This window comes from Suncus etruscus, chromosome 2 (assembly GCF_024139225.1).
Source record: "Suncus etruscus isolate mSunEtr1 chromosome 2, mSunEtr1.pri.cur, whole genome shotgun sequence".
Classification (NCBI taxonomy): Eukaryota; Metazoa; Chordata; class Mammalia; order Eulipotyphla; family Soricidae; genus Suncus; species Suncus etruscus.
Genome location: NC_064849.1, coordinates 52,323,402 through 52,346,916, shown reverse-complemented (window position 1 = coordinate 52,346,916; position 23,515 = coordinate 52,323,402). Strand labels below are relative to the sequence as shown.

At 35.6% G+C, this 23,515-nt stretch overlaps 1 non-coding gene across 1 annotated transcript; it reads left to right on the top strand.

The window, feature by feature from the left end:
* The first annotated feature begins 627 nt into the window (after positions 1 to 627).
* On the top strand, positions 628 to 734 carry LOC126003206 (U6 spliceosomal RNA). The gene has a single exon (XR_007493740.1). It is a non-coding gene; the product is annotated as a U6 spliceosomal RNA (small nuclear RNA).
* Positions 735 to 23,515: the final 22,781 nt, after the last annotated feature.

The window sequence follows — 23,515 nt, the reverse complement described above, 5'->3', positions numbered from 1 at the left end:
CAAAGTTAGGGGTCATCTAATACGCCCGGTCGTCTTATACGCAGGAAAAATACGGTAAACAAAGTGACTTCGAGAGATAATTGGACAGTGAGATATGTTTTTATCCAGTTTTAAATATATTAAGCTAGAAACTAAGTATATACATACATATATAAAGTGTGGCTTATACAAGAGAGGTGAGCTAGAACTTCAATTATTTGACATACAACTAAATAAAAGTACTTGGGGAAAGGTGGGAACAGAGTATTGGTACAATGGGTAGGGTGCTTGCTTTGTAAGAGGTTGACATAGGTTTGATCTCACATACCCTATATAGGGTCTCCCATGTCCATCAGTAGTGATCCCTGAGTGCAGTCAATAGTGGCTTCCAAAATAAACAAACAAAAAAGTAAAGTCCTTAGCCCCATATCAAAACTTTAAAAACTGGGACCGGAGAGATAGCATGGAGGTAAGGTGTTTGCCTTGCATGCAGAAGGTCATTGGTTCGAATCCCAGCATCCCATATGGTCCCCTGTGCCTGCCAGGGGCGATTTCTGAGCATGGCGCCAGGAGTAAACCCTGAGCACTGCTGGGTGTGACTCAAAACAAAACAAAACCAAAACAAACAAACAAAAACTTTAACAACTCGTGCTCGCTTCGGCAGCACATATACTAAAATTGGAAGGATACAGAGAAGATTAGCATGGCCCCTGTGCAAGGATGACATACAAATTCGTGAAGCATGCCATATTAAAAAAAAAAAAAAAACAACTCTGTATATTTGTGATTTTTTATGTAAAATAAAAAATTGTATAAGTTATCTGTTTAAAAGTACACTGTTCAATTATAATACATTCATAATACTGTGCAATCCAAGTAGCTTTTTCTAGTTTTAAAAGGTTCTTCTTATCTCTACAGAAAAATATTCCATTTTATTTTTGATTTGAGGGCCACACCAGACAGTGATCAGACTTACTCCTGGCTCTGCACTCAGGGATTACTTCTGGTGGGCTCAAGAGGACATATGGATTGGCAGATATTGAACTCAGTTCTGCCACCAACAAGAAAAGCATCCTCCCTGCTGTAGTGTACCTCTCCAGCTCAATCCTGTATTGTTTAAGTAATCACTCCTTATTTTTGTTTCTTATATCCCCTGGAAACCCTGAATCTACTGTAAATTAAAATAAGACGATTAAAATTTGTTACAGTTTGGAAACCAGGAGCATAAGCTTGCATGCACAAGAACCACAGCTCAATTTCTGGGACTGGAGAAATAGCACAAATTCTAAGCATCTCATATCATTCCCTGAGCCTGCTACGAAGGATTGCTGAGCACAGAACCAATCATGAGTTGAATCAACTCATGAGTTGAACCAACTCATGAATCAACCCCTGAACGCCACTGGCTATGCTCCCCCCCCCCCCAAAAAAAAAAAAAGAACTACAGTTCAACTATTGACTCTGCTAGGCCTAAGTACTGCAGCCACTCTGGGCCCTTGAGCTGAACTTACAATGGTCAACCCAACCCACAGTGATCCCAGGACATTCAACAATGCTGGGATCAAGGGCCTCCCCTACAAAACTTAAAATAATAATAATGAAAATATTAAAGATAGAACTTTTAAAGTCTGTTGAGTCCATTTTCTAAGATCCTCCCACTTTATTTACCTACCTGATTGTTAATGATAATTGATCCCATACAATGTACAACCCTCACAGTTCTCTGTTAGTGCTGCCAATTGAGTTTCCTGCCACTCCCCTGGGCAGGTTCAAACAGCAGCATATTGAAGCTGTGATTCATAGTCTACACCCTGGCACCATAGCTGACATACATTATGCTCCATACTTGTGAGGTACCACATATTAACAAGAAATTCCAAGGAAGCAGAGTTATTCAGTGATGAATTGTAATTTAAGCCTCAGTTTTGTGGAAGTAAAAAATGGAATATGTTTGAGAGGTAAATTTATACAGCCACGATATTATAGTTGACACAGAGGAGAATATCCATATGCCCAATGTTGTTCTTGTATTTATTTTGACTTCCCTTTCTCTTCTATGTATTATTTATTTTGTTTTTGCACCAAACACAGTGATGTTCATGGGTTACTCCTGGCTCTATACTCAGGAATTACTCCTGGAAGTGCTCAGGCAACCATCACAGATTCTGGGAATTGAACCGGGGTTGGCTGCATGCAAGGCAAATGCTCTGCCTGCTTTCTTCAGTCCCTCTTTCTGTTGTTGTGAAGACTGTAAGTGGCATATCTTAGATACAATGTGGAAATTGCCAGGAGTCACCCAGTTGATTGTTGTGTCAGAAATCAGAGTCCTGCCAGGAATACACTTGGCATATGGACAATGCTAAAAATGGACCTGATGGCATCATGCTTGTAGGCAGGCAGTCTACCACAGAGTTTTCACTTCTGCATTGTTCTAGTTCTTTTCAGGCATTAAACTGTTTAATCCTAATGACCCTATAAACTTAATATAATTTGGCTCAGAAATTCTACAGTAGAAAGTAGATGCTTAAATCCAGTCTAAGTATTATGGGAAACTAGAGGAAGGCTCTGAGTCCAAGAATGGTCTAATAATTCAGGAGAAGAGGGTCAGAAAGTGTTCACTTTGCAAAAGTATTTGATTCAGTGCCATTTTTACCCCTAGTTTAGTCCCTGTGGTTGTGCCACCTGAGACCCTGGCACCACAACAGAACATGACATCTTCAAAGACAGGTTCAGATAGGTACAAGCAGCACAATTGAAATGTGCAATCCTCAGTGAGCATTACCACTAAAGATCTGTAAGTGTGTAGTCAGTAATCAGATCCCCAAGAAAATGTGCTGTGAACCCCCACAGTAACTCCCAGAGAGCACTACAACTGGAAAGTGAGCAAGCCACACACCCAGTGAATACCATAACACCCAGGGAGCAGCCCCCCATCGCAGCAACAAAAAGAACAAAGGTAGATGAAATTCCAGAAAAGTGACTATTTTATTCACCTTAATCACTTTAATAGCAATATTTGACTCTAGTTTTAGAGGGTAGAAAGTAAGATGCTTAATTGGAGTTTGCATGTATCACATCCTTGGGTTGTGTCACACATATGTTTTGTTAGGTAACTCCACAACAATCATATCCTCCCTAAACTGAGCTACCACTGTGGCCTTTCTAGATTCCTTCTTATTTTAGGATCTATCCTGTCTGTTCCTCCCTGAGAATTTCTTCAGCATAGCACCCAGGCCATCAGGCCTCCTGTTGATCCAGTACTGTCGCTGCTGCTAAGTGCTGCAAACTGCACATAGACCACCTGGTGTTGTTCCATTGTCTCTGACACAATTAGCCCATCTGGTTCTTTCCACTTCCAGCTCACAACAGAGGTTACCAAAGCAATTCTGGCCAGCTCACACCAATCAACATATGGTCAAGATGTTTTGTTTTGTTTTATTTTTGGGGGGAGGGAGTATACTGGATGGGTGTACACCAGGTTGTGTTCAGGGGTTACTCCTGGCTCAACACTCAGGAATTATTCCTGATGAGATGCTGAAGATTGAAAAATCGGGTCAGCCTTACCCACTGTACTATCACTCTGATCCTTCCTTATGGTCAATATGCATCTGTGGGTTTTCCTCATACTTTAAAGACTTAAAACTGAGTCCATGACAATCAACACAAAGCAAGCTCAGCTAACTCTGACCCTCAGCTCCAAAAACTAAGGTTTGTAACAAGCTGGGTTAATTCCACCTCACCCACTGCTCAGAAGACTGGATTCTAAAGGGAGGGCACTGCTTGTTTGTTTGAGAGCCACACCTGACAATGCCTAGGGTTACATCTGGTTCGGTGTTCAAGAATTACCGGTACTTCTGGTAGGATTCAGAAGACCATATGGGATGCTGGAGATTAAAACAAGTTGGCTAGGTACAAGGCAAGTTCTCTACCATCAATACTATCTCTCTAGCCCCTAAAAAGGGCACTTTTAACCCACAACTGGGACTCTTACATCAAAACCAAAACCAGAAATTGGAAGTGAAAGAAAAGCTATTTAACCCTGAATGGGTTAAATCCCTCTGTGGATTTGATAAAATCTTGAAAACAAAGAATTAGTACTATCTTAGATTCTGAGTTATTTGGAGAAATGCTTGTATTAACTTTTTCTTTTAGAACTTTAGGGAATCTGTGAATAGACTTAAAGAAAGTATGAGAAGTACCATTTTAAAATCTAGTGTCTTAACTTCTGCCTTACCATTACAGGAATTCTTTGTGGGGGATTGTACTCATTGATAGCATTCTAAAGCCTTGACTGAAATGTATTCTTGCATGAACTCTCTCCATGCAGTGCACTGTAATAGACCCCTGTAGGGTCTGTATCTTATCTCACCTATCACCTCCATGTACATAACTGGACACAGAACCACTCATATCAGTAACCCCTGGCCATTCCAAATCTTGAGAATGCAGACCTTAGTAAACGTGTGCTCTCCTTTTTCGTCACATTCTATAGTATTATTCTAGAATTTTAATTTTTCAATTATAATTTTTATCAGACATCATGATTTTCAATACTATTGACAGTAGTTTCAAATACACAACCCAATTTTGAGAGGACCACACCATTCTCATCCCACAATTGCTTACCTCAGAATCTGAGCACCAAACCTTAAGAACACGCCTTTGAGAAACCAAAATGGGGGTAGGGAGCAGAGAAAGTATATTTCAGAATTTTCCTTAGAGGCAAGTCCTCTCATATCTCATTTTAATTTCTAATGTTTGGAAAAGCTTTTGAAAATATGCAGTGTTGACAAAATGCTGTATTAGGAGGAAGTAAACCTAAGCAACAGAATATGAGGCAGTATCTGAAATTTTGGATTTGAGGACCCCAAAGTCATGAGACATTTTACCTCAGAAAGTCAATACATATGAACACCAGGGCATATCTGCAAAAGCTTGTCACACACAATATATGAAATGTGTTGATGCTAAAATTTATTACCTGAAATTAAATATAACTGATCATTCTATATTTTATCTGTCCACCATACCAGATATGTGAATTCATAGGACAGCCTTGGGCCAAAAAATGCTTATTTGGGGACATTTCTGATAAGTCAGGAATTGGAATTGAGTGGATATGAGCTAGTCTGAATTAAGTCCTTAGTGTATAGTTATGCCTTTTTCATATGTTTCATCATCCACCCGGGTCTTTTGTCTTTGATTGAAAATCTCTATAAACTGTGCCTGAATACCACAGCGTTAATCACAAGTCTACTGAAGTATTTTCATATTGTGTATAATAAATACTCATATACTTAGGATTTAAAGTAAGAACTACTCACCACAATATTTAGTTAAAATTACAAAGGGAGTACAAATTAAGCCATCGTTTTGTTAAAGTGTGTATTATAAGTCTTATTTAATTTTCTCATGTTCTTATATGCATGTTTGTATAACTGTTGTGTCAAGACTTTCCCTGATAAAGTATTTCAATTAGCTACTAAAAGAACTAGATTTAAGGAGTTATAACTGATGTACATTTGGACTAAATACCTATAATCAGAGTTGTTTCTCACCTGAGTCCCTCTTGGTGATGTTATGTAACAAGTGGCCCTGATTGCTGGCAATAGCTCACTTAAAATGTTCACTTTTGTGAGGAAATCACACCAGAATAATGCCAGATGCGAGTTCTTCAAAAAGGAAACTGACACTGGGTTTAGTTCAAATTAATAACATGTCACTTTATCTGATCTGGAAGTCCTCTTCCTAAATCATCAGAATTTTTCTACAGGTGCCAGACCAGTAGAGGTCTGTAGAAAAACTAGAAGACAAAGGAGCTATAGAGGAGTGGAGGAAGTAGCTGTGAAAAAAAACTGGAGAGTGGAAGGGATGAGTCATTTACCTTTAGGTTCACTCATCCCTATGTTTCCAATTGCCATTGGCTTCTCTAGGCAACCAGCACTTATCACTTGGATGTAGGCTTTGGAGAAAAATGACTACAATAAGCTAAAAAGGCAGAGGCGAGCAGCAGGACAAGCAATAACAGTAGAAATAACAGTGAGAAGATTCAGTGTAAAATCACACAAGCAAGTAAATCCCCTCTCATCCACCAGGAAGATATTTCTGTGTCACTTATGTGATGACTATATCCCTTTTAAATCATCTTCTAACAGTCTTTTATCATCAAGGTCTATAACATTTTTCTCCACTTCCTTCTTTCATAACCTAAAAAGATATCCATTCAAGGAAGTGACCAGAGAATTTTCAACACCTACTTCTATCACATCAGTTTTCCTCTGATCAACTTAGTGTGGTATTATTCTGGGAAATCTATAGCATACATCCTTAAAAGGAGTGTTTCTGTGGCAAGGCAAATAATTAGGTTCTCTTTCTTTCTCTCTCTCACACATACACACTCATTCACTCTCTTTTCCTTTAAGACTAATGAACATTTCCACATTGTTTAATTTTATGGATTTCATGGGTCAACTTACGGTACAAGAAAATCATGTCTTCCCTACAAAACTGTCAAGAGAAACCCATGAACATTGCCTGTGGAAGTTTAGAGAATAAAACATAGGAGACCAGAGAGAGAGATTACAGAGGTTAAGGTGTTTTCCTTGCACATAGCCTACCCATGTTTTATTCCTGTCAGCACTATGTCCCCTGATCCTCTGGGCACCACCAGGAGTGACGCCTAACCACAGTCAGATGTCACCAAGTTCTTCCCCTCCCTCCCTACCACATATGTATGTACCACATACACACATATACACAAGAAATTTAGTCCTAAAATTGTTTCCATGTCTTATATATGTTCTATTAATAATAATTTCCATCTCTGAAAACCTTGATAGCAAAGGTAGTTTTTCTCCTCATACAACTAAAATAATTTCCATAAGATAGTGGGTCTAAAATTGTGGGGAAAAAATCAATCCTTTCCACTAGGATCCTTTCTCCTGTTCAGAATTTCCTCAACCAGATGAATGCAAGTTCTTTATCCCTAGTAAATGTAGTAAGCAGTTCTAAACATGTCAGAGAATGCAGAGCTTTTGGAAAGGGAGTGTTATTTTTAAATTTTAATGTGAATGATAATATATATTAAGCTCCATGATTTACAAAGTTATTGATGATAAAGTTTCTTCAGATATACAATGTTTCCAACTTCAATTCCACCAGAACCAATGATCACATCACTACCAATGATGCCAGGCTCCTCCCAAATTTGTCCCCCTGATATACACAGGTTTATTCACAATTTATTTTTTTTGGGTCACACTTGGCAGTGCTTGGGGGTTACTCCTGGCTCTATGCTTAGAAATAACTCCTGGCAGGCTTGGGGGACCAAATGGGATGCCAGGATTTGAACCACTGTCCTTGTGCATGCAAGGCAAATTCTCCACCTCCATGCCATCTCTTCAGCCCTTTATCACAATTTTTGAAGAGAAAATGATTAGTATGGTTCAGAAATTGAAATAAAATCAAAATCAAAACATTAATAACTGTATATCAATCCCTTTTTACTTATAATCTGATACCCATGATATATGATGCCATTATAATGATACCCATTATAAATTAGTAGCTGCTTTGGTTTCTTATGGGATCTTTCAGTGTCCAGATGACTATGTAAGCAAATATATTTTTATTTTCTATATTTCTTTGGGAGAGGAACACTCAGTAATAATGGGGCTACATCTAGCTTGTTGCTCAGTAATTGCATCTGAAAATGCTCTGAAACTCATGTGTTTCCAGGAATGTAATTTGGGCTTCTAGTGTATAAAGTATATACTCCAGTCCACTGAACTCTCTCTCCAGCCTTCCTACATTTTTCATACAAAAGGCAACATATGGTACACATTCAGTAGCTTTCTTTCTCAGATAAAAGTATATCCTGACATATCACCCAGTACCCATATATTATTATATAAGATATATAAGACATTGATAGATCTTAACAAGAAAAAAATTTTTAACATGAATAGAAACTTCCTCAAAAAAGAAATACAAATGACCAAAAGGCACATAAAAATTGCTCCATGTAATTAATCATCAGAGATATGCAAATCAAAACAATGAGATGTCATCTCAGAGCACAGAGATTGGCATACATCAAAAAGAACAAGATCAACCAGTTCTTGTGCAGATGCTTGGAGAAAGGGACTCTCATTCACTGCTGGTAGGAATGTAGACTGGTCCAGCCTTTTTGGAAAATAATATGGATATTCCTAAAAAAAAAAAAAAACAAACCTAGAAATTGAGCTCCCATATGACCTAGCAATGCCATTCTTAAGAATAGGTCCTAGGGGCACAAATACCAATGCAGAAAAGCGCTCTGCATGCCCATGTTCATTATAGCATTAGTCACAATAGCCAGAATCTGGAAACAACCTAAATGCTCAAGAAAAGATGAATGGATAAAGAAACCATTGTACATCTACACAAAGGAATATTATGCAGCTGTTAGGAAAAATAAAATTTGCTTTTATGTGGATGGATATGCAGAATATTATGCTGAACAAAATGATTGAGAGGGATAGACATAGAACTATCATTCTCACATATGGGATATTGAAAAAATAGTATGGTAACAATATCCAAAGACAATAGAGACAAGGGCAAAAGGACTAGTCCATGGTAGAATGCCACCAATAATGGGGTAGTGCAGATAGGATGAAAAAGGGACCACACTGACAATGATAGTTAGAGATGATTACTCTTTATCTTCATATCTGGATGCTGAAAGGAGATAAAGTGATATGCATGATACCCATTTCCTAACAGTACTACAATCCAGAGTGTCTAAAAAAAGAAAAAGAAGAGAAAGAGAAGAAATATATCTGCCTCAGAGTCAGGCCGGAGGAGGACAAAGGGAAGGGCAGGAGGGAAACCGGGAATATTGGTGGTAGGAAATGTGCAGGTGAAGGGTATTATACATTATATAACTAAAACTCAATCATGAACAATTTGGTAACTGTGTATCTCACAGTGATTTAATTTTTTTTTTAATTTTGACATTCCATGTGGTAACCCATGCATGGGCAGGCACAATCCCTTAATACAAAGCCAAGAATAAATCCTGAACACCACAGGGTGTGCCCCCCAAAAATTAAACATAAAATTATAGGATGATGTCTAAGCAATAATACAGTGGGATAGTGCTTTCCTTGCACTCTGTCAACCAGGGATCAATCCCTAGCATCCCATATGGTCCCCAGAGTCCACCAGGAGTGATTCCTGAGTGCAATTCCAGAAGTAACCCATGATCATCATTGAGAATGGCCAAAAACTAAAAGAGAAAAAAGAAAAGAAAAAGTATATCCTGGAATTCATCCCTTATTAGTACATAGAGTTTATTGAATCTTACTTAGAGAGTGCTCTAGTCAATAGACACTTAACCCACAAGATGTTCTTAATCTTTTTTGGGAGGGCGTTGGGGGGGGGGCTTGGACTATTTCTGACTACATTAAGGGCTTACTCACTGTTCTGTTCTCAATAATCACTCCAGGTGGCTCAGGAGGCAATATGTGGTACCTGTGATCAAACCCAGTTTGGCCATAGCAAGTGCCCTACCCTATCACTTCTGTTTCTTAACTTTTTTTTTGGGGGGGGGGGTCGTCACACCCGGCAGAGCTCAGGAATTACTCCTGGCTCTATGCTCAGAAATCGCCCCTGGCAGGCACAGGGGACCATATGGGATGTCGGGATTTGAACCACCGTCCTTCTGCATGAAAGGCAAACACCTTACCTCCATGCTATCTCTCTAGCCCCATGTTTCTTAAATTTTAACTGTCACAAATAAGCTGCAGTGAAGAACTGGTCTATGTGTCCTTGTGTTCATGTGGAGACATAGCTGTAAGTTATATTTACAGAAGTGGGACTTCATGGAATTCTAACACACTGAGTTTTAACATTTAATCAGTGTAGTCTGTGTTATTTAGTGCAGTTTGTCTCTTCATTATTTTATGTGCTTCTGAGAGGCATGAATTTATTTACTATTATCCACAGCCACTACCATAATGCATAGCATGGTAATTGCAAATACAGAACTTTCCAAATATATTTAATCTAAAGTAGCTAAAGGTTTTTAGTTTAGTGACCTAAGTGCAGATGGACTCCCAGAAATTCATCTTACTCAGTGATAATAAGTTTTAGGCCTCAACTTATAACAATCATAAAATTTGAGCCCAGTAAAAATTCATGTATTGATTTTAAAGTTCCAAAGTCTTCATAAACTCAAAGTAGTCAAAGTGAAAAAGGAGCTAAGAATTTAGTTAGTTCTTTCCACTTATCACACAAATAAGGAGTGTCTCTCAGAGTCTAAGAATGTCCCATGATCTCCTTCACAGGTCCTGCCTTTCATGCAAAATCAAGCCCAACACATGTCATAATTTAAGATATAAATGTATGCAATTACACACAAGAGTAAAATATAAAGTGTGTATACAAAAAACTTCCCAGTTTAATTACAATCTTTTTTATAATATTTTTTTGTGGTTTTGGGTCACACCCGGCAGTGCTCAGGGGTTATTCCTGGCTCCAGGCTCAGAAATTGCTCCTGGCAGGCACGGGGGACCATATGGGATGCTGGGATTTGAACCAATGACCTCCTGAATGAAAGGCAAATGCCTTACCTCCATGCTATCTCTCCGGCCTCTAATTACAATCTTAAGAATATTAACATAAGTCCTCAATTTAGAAAGTTGAGTTGTAGAATGTAAATTAAGGGATACTTCCAAGTTTTTATTTAAGGATAGAAATGGCACTCAGAAATTCCAGGCAAGATTGGGGTCGGATAGATAGCATGGAGGTGGGGCATTTGCCTTGCATGCAGAAGGATGGTGGTTTGAATCCTGGCATCCCATATGGTCCCCCAAGCCTGCAAGGAGTTATTCTGAGCCAGGAGTAACCCCTGAGCACTGCTGGTTGTGACCCCAAAACAAAATAAAAAAATGAACAGAAATTTCAGGCAAGATAAAGATACTGAGTAAGAATGGATGATTCAAAGATGAGGATAACTTCTAAAACTAGGCACTGGGAAAATGTCATGTAAGTTTTCTGAGTTCCAAAACACAAAGAAAGTAGAAAGCAAAAGAGAGAGGAAGTTAATGATGATCTTCTCCATGATGACAATCATCCATGAGTGATTGAGAATCATCCTTGAGAGAAGCTTGAGCCAAAGAAAGGTGTAAAAGTGGGCCCGGAGAGATAACACAGCGGTGTTTGCCTTGCAAGCAGCCGATCTAGGACCAAAGGTGGTTGGTTCGAATCCCACGGTGTCCCCGTGCCTGCCAGGAACTATTTCTGAGCAGACAGCCAGGAGTAACCCCTGAGTACTGCCGGGTGTGGCCCAAAAACCAAAAACCAAAAAAAAAACAAAAAAAAAAAAAACACTTGGACTAGCTACAATATAAGCCAAGAGCCAAGAGGGAAATTGTGGAAGTGTTTGCATATACGTGTACATATTCTAATAGACTTCATTCAATTCTCATGACATGTGTCTTAATCTAGATTCTGATCAGCAGTCCAATAATAAGGGGTATGGGTCAAAATTAAAACCAGTCCTAAAATGACATCAACCATTTATCCTTAGGCTTGCCCCTCTGCCTTCCAGATATGCCCTCCACCTGCCATGACAAATATCTCAGCACAAGCACCACTGATATATTTTCTTTCCCTAAAAAGATAAGTCATTACTAACAATCCCAGTGCCTCTGAACTGTCCAACCACAGTTGAAGAGGTAGACCAGACATATAACAGAATTCCTCTCAACTCTTGCCAAAAGCCCAAGTCCCCAAAAAGCTAATAGTAAAAGATAATTTGGTACCACCTCTTTTATTGTATCAGTAATATGGTGTAACATTGAAAAATTGCCAATGTATTATTACATAGTAATTTCACAGATCCACTTCTAAAAGTGGATTAAAATTTCACAAAAATAGGCATGTTTGCTGCAGTATTATTAAAAAAAACCTTAAATATTTATCAATATGGGAATAGTTACATACATAATAACACAATGTTTGATATCCTGCACAGCTGCTAGAAGAATGAGGTAGACATATGGGTAGGCACAGAACCGACAGCCAAAATACATTTCTAAATGAGTGAAAGCAAGTTCAGAATAGCAAATACATTGCATAAGTTTATTTATTTGAAGGCAGATATTTTTGCATACAAATAAAACTGCCTTAAAGTTACAAAACATCTATTAATGGTTACTACTAGATAAAAGGAACTGATATTAGGAGAGAAGAAAGGAACTTTTAAACTTTATATCTTGTTTGTATTACTTTTATTTGGGGGCTTGGGGGTTGGGTTTTTGTTGTTGTTGTTGATGTTGATGTTTTATTTTATATTTTATATTTATTTTATTTTATATTTATACCCAGCGACTCTCAGGGATTATGCCTGACTCTGTGCTCAGAAATCGCCCCTGGCAGGCTTGGGGAACCACATGGGATGCCAGGATTCAAACCACTATCTATCCTGATTGGGCTGCGTTTGCAAGGCAAACGTCCTACTTGTGCTATCTCTCTGGCCCTTGTTTGTATTACTTTTGTAACTAAAATAAACGTTTATTCTTTTTTAAGGTTATATATGGAGCATAGATTATATAGGGCAATAATTTTGTCTCCAAAATAATTATTGCTTCAAAAATTCCCTATGTTGGCCTGATTGACTTTGAGGTTCACAGAATTGACTTCAGCTTTGTGGATGTATACTCATTATTCAACTCATACTGAAACATTAGGAAAACTTTCCATGATTACAAAAATCACTCTGTTGAACTCACCGGCTGTTCATGAGGTTTATATATATATATATACATATATATACATATATATACATATATATATGTATATTGGCTTTTGTACCACACCCGGTGACACTCTGGGGTTACTCCTAGCTTGCGCTCAGAAATCGATCCTGGCTGGGGAACCATATGGGACACTGGGGATCGAACCGAGATCCATCTTAGGTCAGTCATGTGCAAGGCAAACTCCCTATCACTGTGCCACCACTCTGGCCCCTGTCAATAATTTTAATATCATTTTGAGCACCCTCAAATTTCCACTTGGTACTTACCTACACACATATTTTTAGAAAATCATTTTATTTTATATTATGCTACCAGCAATATTTTATGTAATAGACTTAATTTAGCATATTTGGGGCCGAAGCAATCATACAGCAGTAGGGCATTTGCCTTGCACACAGCCATCCCTGGATGGACCTCGGTTTGACTCATGGCATCCCATATTGTCCTCTGAGCCTGCCAAGAGCGACTTCTGAGCAGAGCCAGGAGTAATCTCTGAGCACTGCTGCATCTGACTCAAAAACAATAACAAAAACAAACAAACAAAAATTAGCATATTTTACACTTTATAGAAAAATGAAAATATTAGCCCACTTTATACAAGTTTTCCGTTGTGCTAAAAATGATACTGTTTGGGGTAGTCTTACACTCAATAGTAGATTCGGCTATTAGATTTTCAAATTCTGGTAATTGGAGTCATTCAATCAGTCAATGTCTGTGCCTTATCTTGAAGAAAGAGAAAGTGAGACAAGAAGAGAAAATGTCAAGGCAAAGAAAAATAAATACTTGGTAGATACAGTTGGCAATAAACTTAAAGTTAAACAATGGTTCTTGAAGGCAAGATTTTTAATCAAGAAATTCAAGAGTAGCAAAATTTTTTTAAGAATATTAGTATCCAGATCATTATCTATTTCTGTTGCTAAGATGATGATGCCTTTGGTTATTACTTAAACAAGTTTTTCCAAAATTGGGGTCAGAGAGATAGCATGGAGGTAAGGCATTTGTCTTGCATGCAGAAGGTTGGTGGTTCAAATCCTGGCATCCCATATGGTCCCCTGAGCCTGCCAGGAGCGATTTCTGAGCATAGAGCCAGGAGTAACCCCTGAGTGCTGCCAGGTGTGACTCAAAAACCAAAAAAAAAAAAAAAAGTTTTTCCAAAGTGAAAATAAAATTAGCAATTTGCCTATATATAATGAAAGGGACAGCCAAAATATTCTTTAAGATTAGCTCGAAATATTTGACAAACTTTTATTTTCAGATAAATATTTGCAGCCAGAGATGTGGCTCAGTGGTGAACTACAGGCCTTAAATACATGAGACCTGGGTTTAATCCCTGGTATACACACGATGGAAAGAATACAGCTAAATGTTAAAACACAAAAACCATTGTAATAAGAAAAAAGAGGAATTAAAAGATTAGTGCATAAAAAAGAAATAAAAAATTAAGATAAAACTAAAGTGTGATATAGCAATAATCAAAACTTACTCACCTAATTTACCTTTTATCAAACAAGCCTTCTTCTATAATTTACTACAAGAAAATTTCTAAGAAAAGTTTGCAACAATGTGTATAGATTATAGGTATGTATATTCTGCAATTTAATTTCAAATATATGCATTGGTGTAATTTGGAATTTTAAGTCATTACTTTATATTAGATATGGAGCACTTAGATTCATGGCATATCCATGACGTATCCAACACTTAGATTCAGATATTAAGAAATAAATTATCTTAACAACTAAGATAACGTCCAAATGCACATTGGACTAAATTATTGGAATGGCACCGATGAAATATGTTTCTGAACTCAATTCTCCAAACTTTGATTTTTCACCTAAATACTGAACCAAAGTCCACAGATTTGGGATATTTCTACAAATGCATTCTGCAACCAAATACTTCCTTTTTGGAACCACTAATCAACTTTATTGTGTGCACTTTCTACAATAAAAGTCTGTATGCCTCAATGTCTTAGCATCCTAGTATACTCACATCAGAACATTGGGTAGATTCCCTAGTGTGAATCACTTACCCAGTTGCTTGCCTGATTATTCACATGTTGTTGAGATTTGTGAAATGTGGCAGATAAACAGGTTTATGCTGTGTGCTGCTTGGAGGGCAGCCAATATCTGTCTGACTATACAGTATATTTACTCTCCTTCCTCAAATTTCTCTCCCATACAGAGAAGCTGTATTTTAAGACCAAAATCAGTGTAAAATGCAATCCAGTAATGTCACTGCAGAAAACAGCAGGTGCTCATCCACTCATTTGCAGTGATTCTTACAGTGAAGAAAGTGAATCAATGATTCCTACAACGGACAAAGAAACATCACAGCGAATATTTGGAGAAGACAAATGTGGAACAGGAACATTCTCATCTAAAGGTGTGCTCTGATTTTAAAATCAAATCCCCCCCCAAGAGAAAATCAGAAATTTTGTTGAAGTGCTCTAACTGTACCTGCAGTAAGCAATGGCATGTTCTCTCTCTGCCTGCTTCCTCTGTTTTATTGCTTTTTTGTTGTACTTCTAAAATAAATATCAATAAATCATTGCAGTTAGATACTCTAATATAGACAGAAATGTACTTGACTCCCTACAGTCAGTACAATTGGAGGGGACTCTGATTAGGATGCTTTACTTAATTAAGTGAGATCCTCTAAAGAGAGTTCTTCCCTCCATTTTCTGTTTAACAGTCTTATAAAACAACAACAGAGGAAATTCATTCTGTTGTTTGCTTTCCTTATTATAAATTGTTTTTCTCTTACTCATAGTTTACAGAGATGTGACATTAATGAAATGACTAATAAGCTAAAATCTGTTTTTCAGCTACATACTGAGCCTTGATCAAATCAGTTCACTAGACTAGACTTTAAGATATTATCATTCTAAATCCCAGAAATATTTGCAAATTTTACTTCACACTGTCTATAACCCAAATTTAAGATGATCAAAATAAAATAAATGTCCAGGGAATTATGCTCCATCTGGTTATGTATAATTCGACAGAGACTTTAAAAAATCTGTTTCTTTGGTAAATAAAGAAAACACGGGGAAAGAATAAGCAATCCTTATGCATAAGATGTTATTTGTGAGCACTTTAATTTTACTGAAAGAAGTCATTAAATTTGGATTGCCAATACAAATATGATTATATATGTTTTCTAAATAAAATGTTATTATGTTGCAACTGAACTCATCCATTTATTGTTTGTTTACCTAGTGCTCAAACGCATGTTTTATTCATAAATGTCTGGGAGAAAAAAATTTTGCTTGATAATCACACCAAGAATATTTAACAAAAGCGATTCTCCTTTTATTAGTGAACAAGTTTAAGTAGAATGATTTCATTTTTTCCCCATTTAGTTAATTCAGACTTGCAGAATCCTCCACATACAGCTTTTGTTTCTCCCCCTGCCGCCTTTTATGCCCTTAATGTATGCATGCCTATCTACTGATGGGAAAATATCATTTCCTGCAACTCTTCCTTTTTCTTTCTTGACTATTATCTTGACTGATTTCTGGTTTTGGGTAATTTTCACTAGTTAGTTCTATAAATCATGTACAAGAGAGGCAAAATGAATTCAAGGAGTTAGTTCCCTATCATTTTGAATATTATATTCGTATTAGAGTGAATTTGAATTATAACATATATTGATTCCTCTAAAGTAAATCATATATTTATATTCAAAAAATGAAAATTATTAGAAAGTAGTTTAAAAGATTTACTAGTCTCATGAAATTCTTTTTATCACTAAATAAAACATTTTAACAAATGCTTGCAACTTTAGCAAAATAATAATGACTTTGCATTGGATTTGGCAACATTATTTCTGGTTTAAAATAACACAAATGCAAACACTTCCAATACTTCCATACTCAACTATGTTACAACAGATAATTTTACCTTAATACAATATGTCACTGAAAGCACTTTATGATCTAACAAATTTCAATACTTGGAAACTTCATAATTTAAAATTGCATATTCATGAATCACATGCAAGAGATTTTTAATTAATTGCTGAACTATTAAAAGATCACTTTATAGCATTGCTAAGAACCTGAACTGTTTTCATTTGTTCCTGTCATTTATCAAGCAAGACAATAATAAAAATAAAATAAGCCTGCTCTAAGGCTTTTGTTTTTAACTCAACACTAATCCTGTATAAAATCCTGAAACATTCTGAATTTACATAATTTTTATCAGCTGCCAAGGTAAATCCCACCAAAAAAAACCCAGAAAAATAGTGAAACAATGCACCCATGGACACGTTACTCAAAGTGAATTACAGAAAGTTGACTGTAATTCTTGCATTTTTTTAAAGATTGTCCTTAGCAGACTAAGTAGACATCAAAGTTCATTAAATTTTATTTATTTTCTAATTGTGTAAACTAGATTACTTTTTACATCTAAAACCTTAATTAACCTACTTTCTATTAAACAAACCTCTCTAGATTACATTTAATCTCTTCATTTTAAAAGTTTTCTTTATCTTGAAACTAAATATATCACATTCCTGCCCCTTAAGAAAATTTTTGAAGAATTGAAAGTAATTCTGTTACAGATTTTAATTCATTCTTTTTCAGATTTAGTTCATACTGACTTTTTAAAAATAAACTTTAAAAAAACAAAGAATGGGCTTTTCCTTAAGACTTAAAGATGAAAGAATTGCATCTAATGAAGAACCACTGGAATTGGAATGGCTGGATCATTATCTGGTAGAAGGATTTAAGTTCTAATTATTTTTATCAAATAACTTTTCTATCAAATTGTTTGCTTTCAAGTATAATGGTAGAGACAAGCAATTCTTTTAATATGTGTTTAGGCATTGGTATGCCAAACCTATAAACAAACTAAATGCAACAGAGTCATTTTCAGGTTGATATTTATTGACACTGCTTTTCATCACAATAGTGAACATTTGCAGCTAATACTCCAACCTCTTAAACAAAAATAGCAGATTGTAAAATTTTAAATACTATGCACTAAAATAAAGTATGGATTTAACGAAGTCTTTACACAGGAAGAAAATTACAACCAAACATAGTTGGGTTTTTTTTTTTTTTGCATTTGTAAATTGAGTGTTCTAGAGTATCTGTCATTGAAGCAATTTGTCTCTTCAAAGCAGGAGAAAGAGTAAATATCCTTAAAAGAAACTAGCTAAGAGACACCCTCCTGCCATGAAGTAGATCAAATCTGTACAAAGAATACAGGGGGAAAAAGTTTAGTGTTGAAGAGAAGACAATTCTTTGAAACTTTTCTATTGAAATATATAAGTACTGAGGAAATAAATTATTTAGTAAAAAGCTTATTCTTGGGCCAGGGTGGAGAATAACAAAGAGAGGGAAAAAATCTCTTTGAGATGTGAAATAAGACATAGACAAAACAAATACAAAACAAAAAAACTGACTGTATCGGTTTTATTTTTTTCCCTAAAACCTTTGCTTTTTTTTTTTTTAACCAAAAGAATACCAAGATCTTGAGGAGTACATTACTCCTGGAAGTTCACTTTTCACTTATATTTCACACCCTTTTCTCCTCTAGAGAACAATTATAGAAAGCGACAGTATCCAAACTATATTTAAGTTTATAAATCTACCTTTTAGCAAGTAGCTTTTATGAAGAAGGAAAAGTTATAAACTGTGTCCAAATACATGTATTTCTGATTCAAGTTAAACATGTGTTTACAAATCTGTTTTGAAGCACCTCAAGAGATCTGGCACAGAGAGAGCTACCTTTAATATGAAAATACAATATAACAAAGAATCTCTCCTCCACCCCATACAGGATGTAAGGGACAAAAGGCAAATCGATGTTGTTTGTAATGAATAGATTATAAAGTTACTGAAAAAATTACAATAGCAGTGCTTTTGCTCTAAAAAAAATAATTTCTGGTGTAGACTAAAAGAAACTAAAGTAAAACTTAAGAAAAAAAAGAATTAAATAAATTATTGAAAGAAATGGGGTTAGCATTACGTTTTCTTTTAAGATATCTACAATATAAATGCTAACATAGTTTGCTTAGTTTTCATTTAATATGCTTATAGTGTAATGTATTTTGTTATTTTTACTAGTGAATTATTTTAATATAATGGCCCAGAAAAATACAAGTCATGTTTCATAAGGACTATAACCATACATAAAATTATATAATAACTTGTCTTCGTGCTCTAAATTTTATTTCAGTATTTAATATTTTTCTTCTTTTCAAACATATACAAAATTGAAGCAAAAATGTAGTTAAGGTGATCATTTTTAAAACATTTGAAACTTGAAGGGATTTTCAAGATTTTATGATTATTGGAAATAATAATAATAAAATATTTATTTTATTAATGTAAAATAAAATAATTATTGGAAATTTTGATTGAACTAATCATGTTTTAAGGTCTAAAAAATTTATTTCTCCTTTTGCATCAAGACTGTGGGAAATTTGTATTATGATGCTCAGATGGTGCACTGATGTGAGAAATGTCGCAAAGCATCCTGTTGATTGGTTCTCATTAACTGCAATGCTCTTGTGTTCTCAGTTTTAGCCAGCACACACTACACAATGCCTTTTATTTTGCTGTGAATGGATTTTTACTTAAAAACATCTGATCTCAACATCCACAGCATTTTGGCTTTTTTATCTCTTTAAATTTTGCTGTAATATTTTCTTCTCAATTGCAAGTGATAAATTTGAACATATTTCAAAAGCATAAAATATAATCAGTTAAACTGACGGCACTGTCTTTCATATGTCTTTTGCATGTTCTATAGAATGTAATTACATTCTTAAACCACATTTCAATTCCTCTTTTAAAAGTTATACATCTGAGTGATGATTTAAACAGGAAATTCTGCAAAGCAATTTAGAGTACACTGTTGATTTTTTTTTCACTTAAATTTCGCAGCCTGCTAAACAGATCAGAATTAAAACATGCAGCCATAAGCAAGTGATAGAAAAGATGCTAGAATGAAAAGCATAAAATAAAATTCCTTGCACTCACCTTTCTGATGATTTAAACTCAAGAAGCCCTGATAGAGAGAAATCATGAATTTTCATCAACCTCATACATGTCAGACATTTACAAAACATTTTGATTTGCCCTGGGACTCCTGCATGTCTCTGAAGCACAGTAACAGTACTGTGCAATTTTTTGTAGGTACAAACCCTACAAATTCTCAAAACTCTAGATGACATATTACCACTGTAAACACTCACTAAGAGGAAAAAAAAACATGAAAGAATAGCAAGTTATGGAGGAAATGTGGAATTTAAAATGAGAGTACTACAAGAAACCCCTACACTTTCTGTAATGTGAAAGGTCACAATTTTATCACATCCTAGCTTTCTGAGAACATATTATTAACTGGTCAGAGAAGAAATCATTTTGGATATAAAATCTATAAACTAAAAATTACAGCTAAATTGTTAATTTAATTAGTGAGTAATGAAGCCATTAAATAGTTCATATGAGGATATAATATGATTAATAACCAGATAGATCACAATCTCAAAAAATATATTAGCATATTGCTTCTAGGATGAAAGCTAAATATAGAGTGTGTTATGCAATAAAATTAGAATTTTCACCTAAATAACACATTCAAGCATTGTCTGTTGAATATTTTGTGTCTACTAAAATTGCATAAGAAATAAAAATTATGATAGATTAATATGTACAAAATAAAATATTATTGGATTATATAAATAAAATGACATTACAAATAATTTAGACTGTGGCACTCACTTTACAACTGAGAACACTTGAGACCCAAAGATGAAAAGTGACCTCTCCAAGGTCTTACAAACACTAAGAGATAAAACTAAACTAGAAACAAGTCCTTGATGCCTGAACAAGTGTCAACTCATGGGGTATTAATAATAATACAATGAAGTGAAATAATGAACTACACACACCCTTGATCCTAAAAGGTATATGCAGAGTATACAAAAGTAATCTATGCAGAAGGACGGTGGATCAAATCCCGGCATCCTATACAGTCCCCTGAGCCTGCCAGGAGGGATTTCTGAGCGTAAAGCCAGGAGTGACCCCTGAGTACTGCCGGATGTGACCTAAAAACCAAAATAATAATAATAAAATAAAATATAAACAAAAGTAATCTGTGTTTACCTAATGTGAACATTCTCTTTAAAATAGTTTTTTGGGGGAATATACATTTATATTTCTATTCTTATCAGGTTTGAGGATAGAACTATTAATAGAATACAATTCTCTTTAACCATTTTATACAAGCAAGCAGGAAGAAACAACCACCATACCAGCTCACTGTCAACTAATTTGTTTCCACTGCCAAACCACTTCTCTAGTCTTTTGACTAAAATGTTTTTCTAAAACGCACTTCTAGATGGTGTTCAAATGTGTTTCATATTCTCCACTGGCTGCAAGATAAATCTAAATCTACATTTCTTAGTCTGGTATTTGATGATCTTGTAAATATCCAACCCTATAAAACATTGACTTTTCAGCTCTATACCAAACATTTCCTCACACGATCATCTCTGAGACACAAACTATGTATGATTCTCTGAACATGATACACTTTACAGGGGTTCTGGGCCTTTGCACATGCTGCTCCCTTCACCTGAAATGCCTAATAAAATCCTGCTCCTCCTCCAATAGTAAGATCAAGTATTAACATTTCTCCTTCTAGGTACTTCTTCCCCTGGGATACCACTGCATTTTGAATAAGACCTCTTATTACTCCACTCATCAAACTGAACTAATTGGTCCATTTATATGCCTGTTTCCCCCAATGTATTGTTTTGGAGTTTGGAGATTTGTTTTTCTCCATTCTCAGCACACTGATTGTTGTATGCACTCCATGAATGTTTACTTAATGACTAAATAGGCCAATATGTAGATGCCATATTTTAATCACAAAATCTTAACTCTTAAAGTATGATTGTTCTGTATGTCTAAAGTGAGTGTATACTGAATACAGGATATTTTTATCACCCTCTGTTTTGGGTTTCTAGATACCATTTTATCTAAGTATATATCTTCCCTTTTAATTTAAATTCCCTATTCATATCTTCCATTTGAATTAATTTATTTTTATTTATAATATTATACTAAGTACATTTTAAAAAATATATGGCCTTAATATAGTCAGTTGAGTTTGGAATGGAGTTGATAGGCCAATTTCTCTCAATATGTAATTAACAAAGAAAATTATTGGGTAAATAGTGAGTCATGCTTATTGCAGACATTGATGAGGAAAGTTTTTTTCACTTACTATGAAGACAAACTGAAGAATTATCTTCACCAACATTATAAATACACATTTGAATACACCATGAAAGTGATATCACTGCCTTCAGGGTAAATGAGGGCTTCAAAAAATAACTTTTAGGGGCCAGAACAATAGTACTGGCAGGCAGAGCACTTGCCTTGCACACAGCTGACCCATGTTCATTTCCCTGCATCCCATATAGTCCACAGGTAATCCAAGAGTGATACCTGAGCACCATCAGTTATGACCCCCAAAACAAAATAAAAAATAAAAGAGAACTTTTAGTCTTAAACAAATGAAGTTTAGACTTAGGAATTAGCTTATTTAGAGAGCTATAATTTGTCTTCTTTCAGTCTTTTACAAGTTGCTGAATAAAGCTGCCTAGGTACTAAATGCAAATGTCTTCTAGAATGTCTGCTCAACTGAAGCGAGGGACATTCTTAGCACAAAATTACACATTTTTCACTTGAAATAATACCATCACACTTCTTTTTTTATTTATAAATAAATTCTTTAACCGAATCACCATGAGATACACAGTTATAAAATTGTTTATGATTGAGTTGCAGACATACAATAAACAATACCCTTCACCAGTGTACATTTTCTACCACTAAAGGAAATTGGTTTCCTTTGGAAATGCTCCTGCTCTCTCCCTGTTCTCTTCCCACTCTCTTTGTGGCAGACATTTCCTTCTCTCTTTCTCCTCTCAATCTCTCTTCTCTCTCTCCCTTTTATCTTTTAGACACTGCCATCATACTCCTTGATAAAAGGTTTCATATTCAAAGTTGAAAAGAACTTTCAGTAAACATTCCTATAATGTGTACATATTCTTGAATCAGACTTAGAAGTCATTCTACTAATTGTTTGGGCATCCCATTCCTGAATCTACTTTCAGTCTTTGATTAATCCTTAACTCCAGTCCATTGATTTCACTATATCCAAAGTTGAATTCCCTATTAAAATATGAGCAGGGTTCACTGAGAGAGAAGTTGGAAATACACATGCTTTCATATAACAGATGACTCTTGACCAGTGTGCATCTTCAATACAGCAGCCCAATGTAAAATAACCATTAACAACCAACACTAGTTTATTTTATTCCTTTTCAGTAAATAAGTCCACACTGGACTGTTCCCACCTCATGACCTAAAGAATAATAAGATTTATGACCTTGTATTCTTTTCAGTACTTCAGAAGATGGCTATTCTTTTGAACTTTATTGGTGTTTTTTTTTGGGGGGGTGCTTTTTTTTTGTTTTGGAGCCAGGCCAGCTGTGTTCTGGGCCTTCTCTTGATTTTGTATTCAGGAATCACTCATGGAAGAAATTGGGGGGGGGGGTCATATGTGGTGCTTGGATTAAATCTGAGTTAGTCATGTGCAAGTCAAATGCCCTACTCACTGTACTATCTCTTTGACCCTATCCTTTTGAATTTTTAGGTTTTGTAATGTTGGTGTGCTTTTAAAAGTTTAAACCTATAATGT